Source organism: Sus scrofa, chromosome 15, assembly GCF_000003025.6.
Source record: "Sus scrofa isolate TJ Tabasco breed Duroc chromosome 15, Sscrofa11.1, whole genome shotgun sequence".
NCBI lineage: Eukaryota > Metazoa > Chordata > Mammalia > Artiodactyla > Suidae > Sus > Sus scrofa.
The window spans coordinates 44,893,544-44,907,832 of NC_010457.5; the positions used below are offsets into that span (position 1 = coordinate 44,893,544).

At 39.4% G+C, this 14,289-nt stretch overlaps 1 long non-coding RNA gene across 3 annotated transcripts in view; it reads right to left on the reverse strand.

Moving 5' to 3' along the window:
* The window catches only part of LOC100621235, a 24,293-nt gene continuing 10,004 nt past the window's right edge, over positions 1-14,289 (reverse strand). The window contains exons 3-5 of one of the 3 annotated variants that reach the window (XR_001301384.2): positions 7,758-7,861; positions 1,056-1,112; positions 1-666 (exon numbers count right to left, since the gene is read on the reverse strand). This is a non-coding gene — a long non-coding RNA (uncharacterized LOC100621235). Of the gene's footprint in view, positions 667-774; positions 1,113-7,215; positions 7,862-14,289 lie in introns of those variants that run through there. The other 2 variants (XR_002339026.1, XR_002339025.1) reach the window with 2 other exon arrangements.

The window sequence follows — 14,289 nt, forward strand, 5'->3', positions numbered from 1 at the left end:
CCCTAGCCTGGCACCTTCCATATGCCATGGGTGTGGCCCTAAAAAAGACTCGTGTGTGTGTGTGGTTTTATGAAGCACGGACAGCTTAAAAATTCTAACAAAATGTTCTTGGCCATAGCAAATGCCACGTTATGATGTAGGAGGCACTGTTTATACTCAGCACTTGGTCATGCATTACTTCGCACAACACATCTTCTATGGAAGGAATTATTTCAAGGCAGTGGCCCCAGATCAAATCATAGCAGGTGAAGTAAGGCTATTTGGGTTTTGGTAAAGAATTCTTTTTTCTCTTAATGACCTTGGGGGAAGTTCAGGCACTAAGCAGGTGATGGCTTCTGTCGAGCTCAGGTAACACGTCTCTATTCTATCCTACAGGTAGATGATGTCCCTTAATTACACCAAGTTTTCTTCTGAGCATTCCATAAAAACCCACCAACTCGAGTTGTTCACTTTCCCTTTCATCTTTCCCTTTCTTTGCTCCATTAATTTTTTCTTGGTTGTTACCTTTTGCTAATGTGAGCTAATGTAAATGAGTAAAGAGTTGAGAAGTTTACCTTCTGAAACCACGGAGGACAATCAGCTTCCTCGCCTTTTCCATCCTATAAGTTTCAGCGTGAAACTGGTTCTGGAAGAATCTTGAAAAAATTGCTCACCTGTCCTTGTTCTCTGTCAGTATAAAGTAAGAGGGGAAAGAAGTGGAAGATAGAAATAACACAAGCTCAGCTCAACTCTTCCCACCAAACAGATCTGTGAGTGTTTTGTAGACTTTGGTGGTTTTTTAGAGTTTGAAATTCTATTCTTTATTATTGTAAGGGAATTTCTGTTGCCATATATCAAAGCAAAGCTTCTCTACTGAGTCTTGGCCTGCAGCAGACAAACTAAAATAATAACATTGATTTTCTATTGTTGCTGTAACAAGTTATCACAAATTTGGTGGCTTTAACAGTACAAATCTATAGGTCAGAGGTCCAACAAGGAACTCCTGGGCTCAAATCAAGGTCTTGGCTGCTCTGGGTTCCCTTTTGGAGGTACTGAAGGACAGTCAGCTTCCTCACCTTTTCCAGCTTCTAGAAGCACTTGGCATTCCTCGGTTCACAATCCTCTTCCTCCATCTGCAAAGCCAGTGATGATGGGTTGAGTCCTCAAATTGCATCACACCAACCCTGCTTCTGCTGTCACATCTCTTTTTCTGAGCCTGACTTCTCTGCCTCCCTCTCCCACTTTTTCTGCCCCCCTTTTCCACTTATAATGACCCTTGTGATTATACTGGGTTCACATGGATAATCTCCCTGTTTTAAGATCATCTGATGAATTGGTTAGCAAAATTGTCACCCCATGAACTGTTTGAACAGGAACCTCTGAGGCCCTGGAGAAAATGTTTTTTGTTTTTTGTTTTTTGTTTTTTGTCTTTTTGCCTTTTCTAGGGCTGCTCCCATGGCACATGGAGGTTCCCAGGCTAGGGGTCTAATTGGAGCTGTAGCCGCTGGCCACAGCCACAGCCACAGCAATGTGGGATCCAAGCCACATCTGTGACTAATACCACAGCTCACGGCAATGTTGGATCCTTAACCCACTGAGAAGGCCAGGGATCGAACCCGCAACCTCATGGTTTCTAGTCGGATTCATTAGCCACTGCGCCACGACGGGAACTCCCTGGAGAAAATGTTTTGAGCCTGAGTAACAAGATTCTTGAGTCTAAAAAGAAACTGAATTTTTGGGAAAAAGTCATGTTGAGAAAATCTTGAAATGCTTCCACTGCTGTTTGGCCCTAAGAGTGAGGAAAGATACCTGAGTCGCAAGTCTTACTGAAAACCACCTGGAAGAAGCACAGAACATAATGGAACGTGGTGACCCTCCCCGCCAACACCACTGAAAGACTGGGTGAAGGATCCTTTCTCTGAATCCTCTGCTCAGCTGGAGAGCTTGACTTTGAGCGAAGAGAAGGAACTCTGTAAAAGGCAGTCTGAAGGTATGCTCTAGATGAAATTCCTGATCTCTCTCTAGACAAGTTCTGAAATTCTGCAAAAGAAGAGTATCCTGCTAGTCATAGGCAAGCGATGGAAATTTTGCAGCAACGTTCAATTTAAAGGAGAGGGCCTTTTTTTTTTTTTTTTTTTTTTGCTTTTTTGGAGGGCACACCTGCAGCATATGGAAGTTCCCCAGGCTAAGGGTTGAATCAGAGCTGCAGCTGCCCACCTACGCCACAGCCATAGCCAGATCAGATCCAAGTCACATCTGTAACCTACACTCAGCTCAAAGGAACACTGGATCCTTAACCCACAGAAAGAGGCCAGAAATCAAACCCATGTCCTCATGGATACTAGTCAGGTTCATTACCACTGAGCCATGACAGGAACTCCTGACTTACAGTTTTAATAGCTTTACTATTCAACATTGTCAATACATTTTCAGCTGTAAGTAACATTAATTAAATTTATAACCTTAATTTAAAGCCAATCTACTGAGACTACATTTAAAAAATTAAATGTCAATCTTGGCTTAAACCAGTTATTTTTTGTGTTTGCCTTCTGACTTTTTTGGTTTTTTTTTTTTTTTTTCCCAGGGTCATGCCCATGGCATATGGAGGTTCCCAGGCTAGGCTAGGGGTTGAATCAAAGCTATAGCTGCTGGCGTACACCACAGCCACAGCAAAAGGGGATCCAAACCATGTCTGCGACCTACACCACACCTCCAGCAACGCCAGATCCTTAACCCACTGAGCGAGGCCAGGGATCAAACCTGCATCCTCATGGATACTACTCAGATTCATTTCCGCTGAGCCACGAAAGGAACTCCCTGTCTTAGGACTTTAAAAAATGTATGAAAAAAAAATGATGTATCTCAAGAAAGAAAAGTTTAATTATTTTTTACAAAAACATTTGGCCTAAAAAAGTCATTTTTAGTTTTAAGTGTGGGGGGAAACTACTCTCGCAATATCCAAAATATATAAAATATACCATAACTTACTACCCTCTCACATAGAAGTCTTTAATAAGAACTGTAGGCCAACTTGGATAAGGTTAAAAAATAAATCAAGTACCAAATTTAAAAGAAGGAAAACCTAACTAATTTCTGCCTACACTACTGATATCTTTTAACATCCTTAACATCCTTTGTGGGGAAAGGAAACCAAAAAAAACAACCTTGGTTTCCAGCTGGCATCATTGCCTGGGAAGGTTTAGGTAAAATGTCCAATGAAGTGGACACCCCACCAGGGGGCAGCATTAGGGCATTGATTTTTCAGGGAATAAACAAAAACACGGAAAACACAGATAAACATCTTATTCAACCAGTATGTATTGGGCATCTTGTGTGCCAGACACCTAAAGAGTTGCCTTTACTGGAGAAAGGAATGGTGCTAACAGGTATCAAAAGCAAAGTCGCCTACTTCCAATTTTGCCAAAAGTTTAGCTCAATGACATGATCTCTTCCAAATATCTTAACAAACATTGTATTTTTTTCTCTTATTTCGCACTTCCAGCCCCTCTTGCTATTATTAGTCCCACCTTTGGGTGGATGATAGTTCAGGTAAGGCTCTGATCACTTCTAATCAGAGTAAAGAAAAGGTCACTACTGGCAACTCCTTTCTTAAAATTACAGACAGCTTGTCAGACTTTTCCCAATGTCATTGTAGAAATTTATTTGTTTTTCTCTAGATAGCAAAGCCTAAATTATTTATTGTCTGGTCATTTACAGAAAAAGTTTGATGGCGCTCCTATTGTGGCACAGCAGAAACGAATCTGACTAGGAACCAAGAGGTTGCAGGTTCGATCCCTGGCCTCTCTCAGTGGGTTAAGGATCCAGGGTTTCTGTGGCTGTGGTGTAGGCCAGCAGCTGTGGCTCCGATTGGACCCCTAGCCTGGGAACTTCCATATGCCCTGGGTGCAGCCCTAAAAAGCAAAAAAAAAAAAAAAAAAAAAAAAAAGGAAAAGAAAAAGTTTGCTGACCCTTTACCTAACGCATCATCCTCCTCCCCTGAACAAACTCAAAAGATTCCACAACGGACACGAAAATCACCCAACGTTGCTTCTTCAATCACCACAGCCTCATTCTCTTCCTCAACATCAAGTCCTTTTCCTCTTTAGGACTTTAACACTTCTGCCTCCTTTACCTAGAATGATCTCAAAGATCACTAACTAGCATGCGTATCCCTTACTCTCGGTCATCACAAATCCCTCTTTATTTCCTTCATAATTCTCTCATTTTTTGCTGAGTCATCTGTTTCCTCCTCGAGAAGAGAATGGAGGGTCCATGAAGCCAGGCACCTTATTGTCTTGTTCATTGGTGTCTGGTCCTTAGTAGCTGCTCAGTAACTTTTATAATTATAGTAAAATACACATAACACAAGATGTATCATTTTAGTGTACAGTTCTGAGGCACTGAGTACCTTCACTGTATTGGGCATCCATCACCACCATCCATCTCCAGGACTTTGTTGTCCCTCATCCCCAGCCCTCGGCACCACCATTCTACTTTTTGTCTTCATGAACCTGACTACTCTAGGAACCTCCTACAAGTGGACTTGTACTTGTCCTTTGCACCTGGCTTATTTCACTTAGCACAGTATCTTCAAAGTGTATCCATACTGTAGCATGTGTCAGACTTTTGTTCCCTTATAAGACTTTCTTAAGTGCCTGGCACCCCGGGAGGGAATCAGAGACTAAGTCCACATTCTCCACTCCAGAGAGTGAAAGAATCAGAGGAGCTTGGGTAAAAAGCAGATTCCAGGACCCTGCTTCTGTAGATTTCTGGTTGCGTAAATCTGGGCTAGGGTCCAGAACTGTGCATTCTAGCAAACACTGAAGATGATTCTTATTGAGAAGGTCCAAAATTGGCTAAAAATCCTATTTCTAACTTTGGCACTGGTTTGCTTCATGGCTTTGCTGTTTAACACTTGTGCCTTTTATTTAGTGTTCCCTTTGGTGAAAATTTTCATGTACTGACCAAATAAACATACCACCATAATCCAACATTGCCTTTCTTTCTTTCTTTTTTTTTTTTTCCTTTCTTGGCTGCCCCACAGCATGTGGAGTTCCCAGGCCAGGGATCAGATCCCACCCACAGTCGTGACCTAAGCCACACCTGCTGCAACACCAGATCCTTAAGCCACTGTGCTGGGATTGAACCTGCATCACAGCTCCCCCAAGATGCTGGCCAATCCTGATGTGCCATATCAGGAACTCTAGTGTTGCCTTTCTTTTAATTCTCTACTTTGAATGGTATATATTTCTCCACGAGTTTACATGACCGTGCAGTGTTCTGTTGTCTCATTGGTGATCATGATTAGTTTTCATGGTCTTAGGAAATTCTGATTACTTTGTTGATTTCCAAGAGCAACAATCTCAGTAAATCAGGGTGACATTAGCCTGAGAAATTTATAATACATGTGCATTCAATGCTACTGAGGAAGAGAAAAAAGGTAAGAATATATTATCAGTTTTGGAAATATTCATAAGTTCTTTTGATTCAGACTACATTTATTGTTAAAACAGAATACAAATGCGATTTTGTTCAATTTTCTTAATTTAAAAACAGCACCAAAATCAGCAATGCTTTTATTAATTAACAGCAATCTTTTTAGAACATCATTTTGTGCTACCTAATGAAAATTTCAATTGTACAGTGTGGAGCCAAGGCTAAAGGAAAAACTGAAAGAATAAGTGGCCTGAACATGAGTAAAATATAATAGAGGGAAACAATGAATTAAGGAAAGCTAGATTTTAGTTATTTAGCCAATCACATCAAGTGGCAGAGGTAAAGTGAAGAGGATCAGAATATGCCACCCAAAAATATGCCACTTTGGTGTAACGATTGTTTTGAGCTAAAAGCAACTGAGAAACAGCAGGTGCAAGAAAAACTCTCTGCTCTCCCCACTCCTGCCTGAAAGCAGAACACAACCTTCCCTTTGTGCAGGTGTCACCCTCTCTTGTACCAGGAAGGGAAAAACAATGTTTATCACAGGAGATGGAGATGGTACCAAGATGAGTCTTCATAAATGAAGCCTCACTAAATAACCCTGTCTTCCATTACTGTGCCCCATATATTTACTTTCCCATAGTTAACCACCCACACGAGCCCCTTTTACTTTGTCTAATTATTTCTCCATAACTTATCACCCTTTGTTAAGATGGTATATAACCCCCTACATTTAACTGCTTCTTTGGATACTCATTATATATGAAGGCCTCCATGCACGTGAAAAAGTTAAATATTAACATCAAGGAATTCCTGCTGAGGCCCCGGGGGTTAAGAGTCTGACTGAAGCAGTTTGGGTTGCTATGAAGGTGTGGGTGTGATCCCCAGCCAGGAGCAGTGGGTTAAACAATCTGGCATTGCTGCATCTGCCACGTAAATTGCAGCTGTGGCTTGGATTCAGTCCCTCGCCCAAGAACTTCAATATGCCATAGGTGTGGTAATAAAATTAAAAAAAAATTAACATCAAACAAAATTTGTATGTCTTCCCACCTATGTGTTTAATTACAGGCCCTAGACACAGAATCTAAAAGTTTTCCTGCCCTATATAATTATTTGAGAATTTAATCCACTGGACATTTGCTCAGTTTTCTTTTAACTATGAAGGAACAGTGGTATCATAGAAAGAATTTTGAAGTTAGATAAACCTGGATTGAAATCTTGAATCTACTATTTAATATATGACCTTTGACAAGTTATTTAAACTCTGTGCCTCAATTTCTGCAGCTATAAAACAAAGATAAGACAGATTTAATGTAATTGTTATGAGGGTTAAATAAGATGAAATAAGATTTGTATCTCTGTTGTTAAAGGTAGTTGGAAAGAGAAGTGTTTAGGAAGCAAGACAGATAAAATGTGAACCTTGAGCTTTTCTTTCTTTCTCTAGTTGGGACTAATGTTGAAATACACAGGGGACCCATTGTGTTGGCTGTCAGTTTTGTGCAAAGCACCTTGCAACTGAAAGACAAACTAGAGAAAAATCCAAGATCCTGAAGGGTATAAAATAAAGCACAGAAGAAAAGCAACTACTATTGTGGATATTGCTGAGTGATAAACAGGAAGAAGGGAAGAGGGAAGGAAAAGAGCATATCTGCCTAAATATCAATATGCAACAAGGACTTTTTCCTCCATAATTCTGCTTTAAGGGAACTTGACTAAGGGCATAATCCAAAATACATAAAAACATTTGAGCACATACATGGTCACCTCAACTTTGTGAGATAATAAAAACTAAAAACAACCTGAATGACCAAAAGTTATAATTAATGTGTAGTATTTTTATGTAATAGACTATTACCTAGCCATTATAAATAATACAAATGAGTACATACATTATCACTTCAATTATGGGGGAAAAAAGGTACACAGATGAAAAGAGGTTGGAAGAACATACAAAACAGCATTAAAAGTACTTAACTTTGGGAGTTCCCTTGTGGCTCAATGGGTTAAGGATATGGTGTTATTACTGCTGTGGCTCTGATTAAAGCTGTGGCGTGGGTTCCATCCCTGGCTTGGGAACTTCTGCATGCCACAGATACAACAACAACAACAAAAAAGTATTTAATTTTGGGCTGTAGATAGTAAATGTTGAAATTCAATGTACTTCTTTTTAGTGCTGCCTATTTTGAAATTTTCTACCCTTAATCGGTGTCATTTTTATAATTTTCCCTCTTAAAAAAATACCATCACCACCACAACAATAAAAATTTTTCAAAAATGATATGCATGAAAAACAGCTGTAGTACAGGCATCCTTTGTTGTTGATTAAAAGGAGATCCAATTACTTTAGATTTCAGATTTGTAGGTGGCAAGATGGAAAATAACTTAAAAAGCCTGAGATCTTTCCTCTGGTGTAGGAGGGTCTCCTCTGACTCCACATGGAGAAGGCCTGCAAAAGACAGTTGATACCCGGTCAGTAGTAAATTGAGATTCTCAGCTAAAGCCTCAGAATTTTTTTACTTAAAACATGGAAGAAAGAACCCTGGTTAGACCTGGTGGGCTTTAGTTCCCAAATTCCACACCACCATAAAATGACCTCAATATGACTATTGTAGAACATTTAATTTCGAACAGAACCATGTTCATATGTTTGATTAAAATAAATTTAAATCTGGAGTTCCCGCTGTGGCACAGTAGGTTAAAAATCTGACTGCAGTGGCTCGGGACACTGAGGAGGGGGGTTTGATTCTCCAGTCTGGCAGAGTGGGTTAAAGAATCTGGTGTGACTGAAGCTACAGCATAGGTGGAAGCTGTAGCTCAGATTCAATCCCAGGAACTTCCATATGCCATGGGTGTGGCCAGTGAAAAAAAAAGAAAGAAAGAAATTTAAATCTGATAACTAAATCAGATGACTTCTCACTCCCTGGGCCTGGCAAGAGTTTACAACTGCTTGGTTCTATATTGTAGGCACTTTTGTCCTTCAGAGACCCCTACTAGGAATGAATGACCGTATTATGATTCAGACAATGTATCTCCCTCTGGCTGACATTTTCACTGCAAATAGGATTTTCCATGGTCCATTCCATGGGGACTTCTTTCTTTCTGCAGTTCCATTGCTCCTCTAGGTCAGAATTTTAAATAACTATAGGCTCTGTGGCCCTCATCTGATTTGCAGGAAATATTCAAGCAACTTTTAGGCCAAACTCAAGAACTGCAGGCTGACCACAAAATGTCACCAACGCTCTCTTCGTTTCTGCCTTCTCAAGAGGCAGCCATCTCTTCATTTTTCAGATTTTCTAGGTGAGTCAGTTAATATACTGTGTCTCCTTGATTATAGGCCAACATACTAGGCTTTCTTGACAGTTCCCACTGAAATCACTCTCTCTTGACCTTAAGAATTGTCCACCCTTTATGGATGACTGCACAGCACAGCTAACTCTAAAACAATCTTCGCAAATCTCTCTCAACCTTTTTTATCCTTAGTGTGGATAAGAGGTCAAGATTTGTCTCCATGCTGATTTTTGCCTGGTGGTCTGTTTAGAATAAAACATAGAATTCCCTCAGCTAAGATTTGGACAGGAAGAGTCCCACTTAAACATTCCATTACAGATATGCCTGAATATGCATAGAAAATCCCTGGAAAGACTAATAAGAAATTGGCTTTGGGAGTTCCCTGGTGGTCAAGGGGTTAGGTGCTTTCACCACTGTAGCCCAGGTTCAATTCCTGATCTGGGAACCGAGATAACACATCAAGCTGCTTCATACCATAGCACACACACACACAAAAAAAAGTCTTTTTTCTGGAAAGAGGAGATGGGAGGCAGGGGTCAGGGGTCATACTATACTTATGTTCACTCTATATGCCTTTTTACTGCTTGGATTTACTATGTACATATATTGTTTAAAATATTCAAATAAAGTAAAAAGAATTAGAAATGAAAGAGGAGAAATCTTGGATAAATGGATATTTATATCATGTTATTGGTTGGGACAATTTATCATTGTAAAATTGTTCAGTTCCCCGCAATTATCTATAAATTTAGTGAAATTCCAATAAAAACCCTAGCAAGATTTGTTACAGGAATCTGACAAATGAATGTTAAAACATATATAAATAAACCTCCGAAAACTAGCAAAGATAATTTGAGAAAGAGGAGAGATTCACCTATCAAATATTAATGTGGTATCACACCAACAAAACTTTAAAATAGTACATTCTGGGTAGGGGACAGACAAAAGACCAAGGGAACAGAATAGTCAATATACATGCACATGCAGGAATGTGCATGAGGATCGAGTTGCATGGAGGTGGTATAACAAATTATAGGGGGAAAGGATTATTTAATAGATAATGGAAAAATGGTTTGTTTCATGAAGAAAAGATAAAAATGTGCCTCTACCATATACCACATACAAAAGTAAATCCCCATTGGACTAAAGGTGTGAAAGGTTTTTGAAAAACTATTAAAAAGAAAACTTCTTTAAAATGCATTGAGCAAGGAGTTCCCTTCATAGCTCAGTAGTTAACGAACGCAACTAGGATCCATGAGGATGTGGGTTCAGTCCCTGGCCTCTACCAGTAGATTAAGGATGCAGCATTGCCATGAGCTGTGGTATATAGGTGGTAGACACAGCTTGGATCCCAAGTTGCTGTGGCTGTGGTGTAGGCCAGCAGCTGTAGCTCCAATTCAACCCCTAGCCTGGGAAATTCTATACGCCGCGGGTACAGCCCTAAAAAAAAAAAAAAAAAAAAAAAAAAAAAACCATAAAATAAAATAAAATGCATTAAGCCTCTTAATTCATAACTGGAAATATGAGTACACCAAAATTAAGTAGTTTTTTTTCCAAAGAAAACATAAGGTCAACATTAACACATAGGTAACAGACTGGAAAGAGATACTTAGACTATTTAAAACCAATAAAGGGGAAAATAGCTATGAAGAACTTCCTCAAGGGAGTTCCCTCCGTGGCGCAGCATAAATGAATCCAACTAGTACCCATGGGGATGCAGGTTTGATCCCCGGCCTCACTCAGTGGGTCTGGGATCCAGCATTGCTATGAGTTGTGGCTTGAATCTGGCATTGCTGTGGCTCTGGCGTAGGCTGGCAGCTACAGCTCCAATTGGACCCCTAGGCTGGGAACCTCCATATGCCATGGGAGCAGCCCTAGAAAAGACAAAAAGACAAAAAAAAAAAAAAAATTCTAGAGAATTTAAAGATGGGAATGAGCTGGCTATGGGAAGCCCATATTTCCCCTTTAGAATGAACATTACCGGAGTTCCCATTGTGGCGCAGTGGAAACGAATACTACTTGGAACCATGAGGTTGAGGGTTCAATCCCTGGCCTTGCTCAGTGGGTTAAGGATCCAGTGTTGCCTTGAGCTGTGGTATAGGCCACAGAGGTGGCTTGGATCTGGTGTTGCTGTGGATGTGGCATAGGCCAGCAGCAACAGCTCCCCTAGACCCCTAGCCTGGGAAGTTCCACATGCTGCAGGTGCAGCCCTATAAAGACAAATGACAAAAAAAAAAAAAAAAAAAAAAAAAAAGAATAAACATTACTTCTTTTAGGAAGGAAATAAATGCTCATGGTTTCAGCATAAGTGATATTATTACAGTACAAAGTAACTTAAATTGGGGGAAAAACTACATATATTTTATTATTTTAAGCAGTCAAAGGGCAGAATGGAAATATGACTTTGTCAATGAGATATGATTCAGCAAAGGGAAGGACATCTATCTCCAAATTCTTTATAAAAATTTGTATGGTTCATTCTTCCATTAGCTGGTTGATGGTACTGTTCATAGCTTACATCTTTACTGATTTTTTTTTTACATTTTCTATTATCTCCTGAGGAAGGGATGTTAAAATTAGAAACTCTGATTATGGAATTGTCGATATCTCCCCTCAATTCTATCCATTTTTGCTTCATATATTTTGAAGCTCTGTGACTGGGTACATACACATTTATAATTATTCTGATATACTGACCATTTTATCATTATCAAAAGTTTCTCTTTATCTCTGATAATTCTTTGTCTAGAAATCTACTTTGTATAATATATAGACACTCCAGCCTTCTTATGCTTATATTTTCTGTACAACTTTTTCTTTCCATTTAATTTCAACCTATCAGTCCTTTTATATTTAAATTGCATCACTGGTAGACAACATATAATTGAGTCTTACTTTTAAATACATCCTGAAAATCCTTGCCTTTAATTGGATCATGTAGTCCCTTTACAGTTAGTGTAATTATTGATACGGATTAGGTCTTTTATTATTTGTTTTGTCTGTCCCAACTGCCTTTTTTTTTTTTTTTTTTTTTTTTTGTCTTTTGCCTTTTTTTTAGGGCCGCATCCACAGCATATGGAAGTTCCCAGGCTAGGGGTCCAATCAGAGCTGTAGCTGCCAGCCTATGCCACAGCCACAGCAACTCCAGATCCGAGTTGCATCTGCAACTTACACCACAGCTCACGGCAACACCAGATCCTTAACCCACTGAGTGAGACCAAGGATCGAACCCGAAACCTCATGGTTCCTAGTCGAATTCATTTCTACTGAGCCAAGACGAGAACTCCCCAACTGCTTTTTGCTCCTTCAATATTATTCTTTTCTTGATTTCTTTGGGATTTGTTGAATAATTTTTAGAATTCTGTTTTAGTTGATTATTTTTTGCAAAACCTCTTAGGTTTTTTTTTGGTTGGTTGGTTTCTTTTTTGTTTTATTTTGTTTTGTTTTTGTGGTTGCCCTAGGGATTCCTTGACTTTTCAGTGTTTTTAAAGCTACTACTGCAGAAAGAAAAAAAGAAAATAAATAAAGCTACTATTGCAGCACTTCACATAAAATACAAGAACCTTGCACCCACCCACCCCTTATATCTTTAACCTAAGCTGTCATAGTTATTACATCTGCTATTTGTTTTAATTGCTTCCTCTTCATCTAATTGGTTAGGGAAGGATTCCTATCCTAGGGTTATGGGAATGTCCTAATTCATGACACTCAGCACTAGACAGAAGAGACTGATGGCAATTTACTAATCACATACACTCACAGCCTGGCAGAGGACACCAAATACCATTCAGGGCCATATGGGGGTTTACACTTGGGAACACAGTAAACAACCAGTCCCCGGGGACGGCAGATTTTATAGTATCAAGATAAAGTAGTCCCTGGATCCTGTGGGAGGATGTGATTGGCTTGTTTGAATAGTTCCACGGGCTTGCAGGGAGCTGAAACCAGCCACTCAGGGATAAGCAGGAAATATACCTGGTCCCTGAGACAAGAAGGGTTGTTTGGTTAGGAGACCTTAGCTTAGGACCATGGCAACAGACAGGGTTAGGGAATTTGGAGTTAGGCCATTCATAACCTTCCTGATTTTGTCAGATGTCAGGGCAGTACATGATATTAATTCTAGACCCTTTATCACACTGTGGGGTCCTGGACTCCATCCTCTGGCTCTTCAAGCCAGTATGTCCACAAGTTTCTAAGTTTAAGTCATCCTACACAACTAAGCATTGCAAGCTATACTGACTTCCCTCCAGAATTTGCCTTCTTTTGCTTGTTATCCAGCGTGTTCTGGTATTTTAAAAATACTTTATTCATAATTTATAGTTGTTATTCATGGGAGGGTGATATGAAAGGAGCTACCTGGCTAGTACCAGAAGCAGAACTTTCAAAATTCTTTTTTTTTTTTTGGCTGCATCTGGGGCATACAGAAGTATCCAGGCCAGGGATCAAACCAGAGCCACAGCAGTGACAACATGGGATCCCCAACTCAAAGAGCCACCAGGGAACTCCCAAAGTTCATTCCTACTTTTTGGTTGTAAGCCACTATTTAACTAAATAGCTGAAGAAATTACCAGATATGATTTGATTATAAGAGGAATTGGGTGGAGTATTTGAAATGATAATATAAGAGAATATTAACTTACTGCTGCAATTAATAACCATAGGGCTCATAAAATATTGTTACATAAAATACTTAACATTTTGATTTGGTGCAAATTTTGATTCCACACAAATAATTTAGTCAAACTTCAGATGGACTCAGCACTCATCAGATAAAATCCAGAAAAAAATATTTTTTTATTTCATATTTTTTACATACTGCTAAAGTACATAGGGAGGAAAAAACAAAAGTCATTATTTGACAACATGGTCTCATATTTCTTCTTAAATATGTACCGTCTTCCATAAACCATGATTGACTCCTACCAATTTTAATCTTGTATTCTGCTTTGCTCCTACATTTATTGCTAATTTGATCTTATTTATACTTAATGCCTGTAAGCATTTTCCCAACACTCTGTACGTGTTCTTTTTCTCTACGGACTATAAGTGTCTCCTGGACATAGGCCAAAGTTTTGATTTAGTTTAAATCCATGCACATACTTGCTGATTATTCTTTTTTCAGTGAATCCTATTAAGACTCAGATGGACAAACTGAGTTTTAAATTTCTTCAGAAATGTGTATATGGTTGTTTCCTTTGGTGATCTCAGAATCACTCACAAGACTCAACAGCTAGTTATAAACATGGTTAAAACTTATAACAGCAAAGATTAGAGAGCAAAAGCAACTGGAAATGGAGTTCCCTGGTGGTCCAATGGTTAGGACTTGGCATTTTCACTGTCACAGCCATGTTCAGTCCCTGGTCTGGGAACTGAGATCCCACATCAAGCCATGACCCGAATCTGTCCCCCTGCCTCACAAAAAGCAACCAGAAAAAGATGCATTGGGGAAGTCCAGAGAAGTTCCGCACAGGTTTCCAAAGTCCTTTGTCTGCATAGGAATTCCCTCTCTCTCTCTAGCAGCAAACTATAGGCATGTGTGGAATAGCTCTACCTGTAGAAGATCATTTGAGTCTAAGGGTCCAGAGC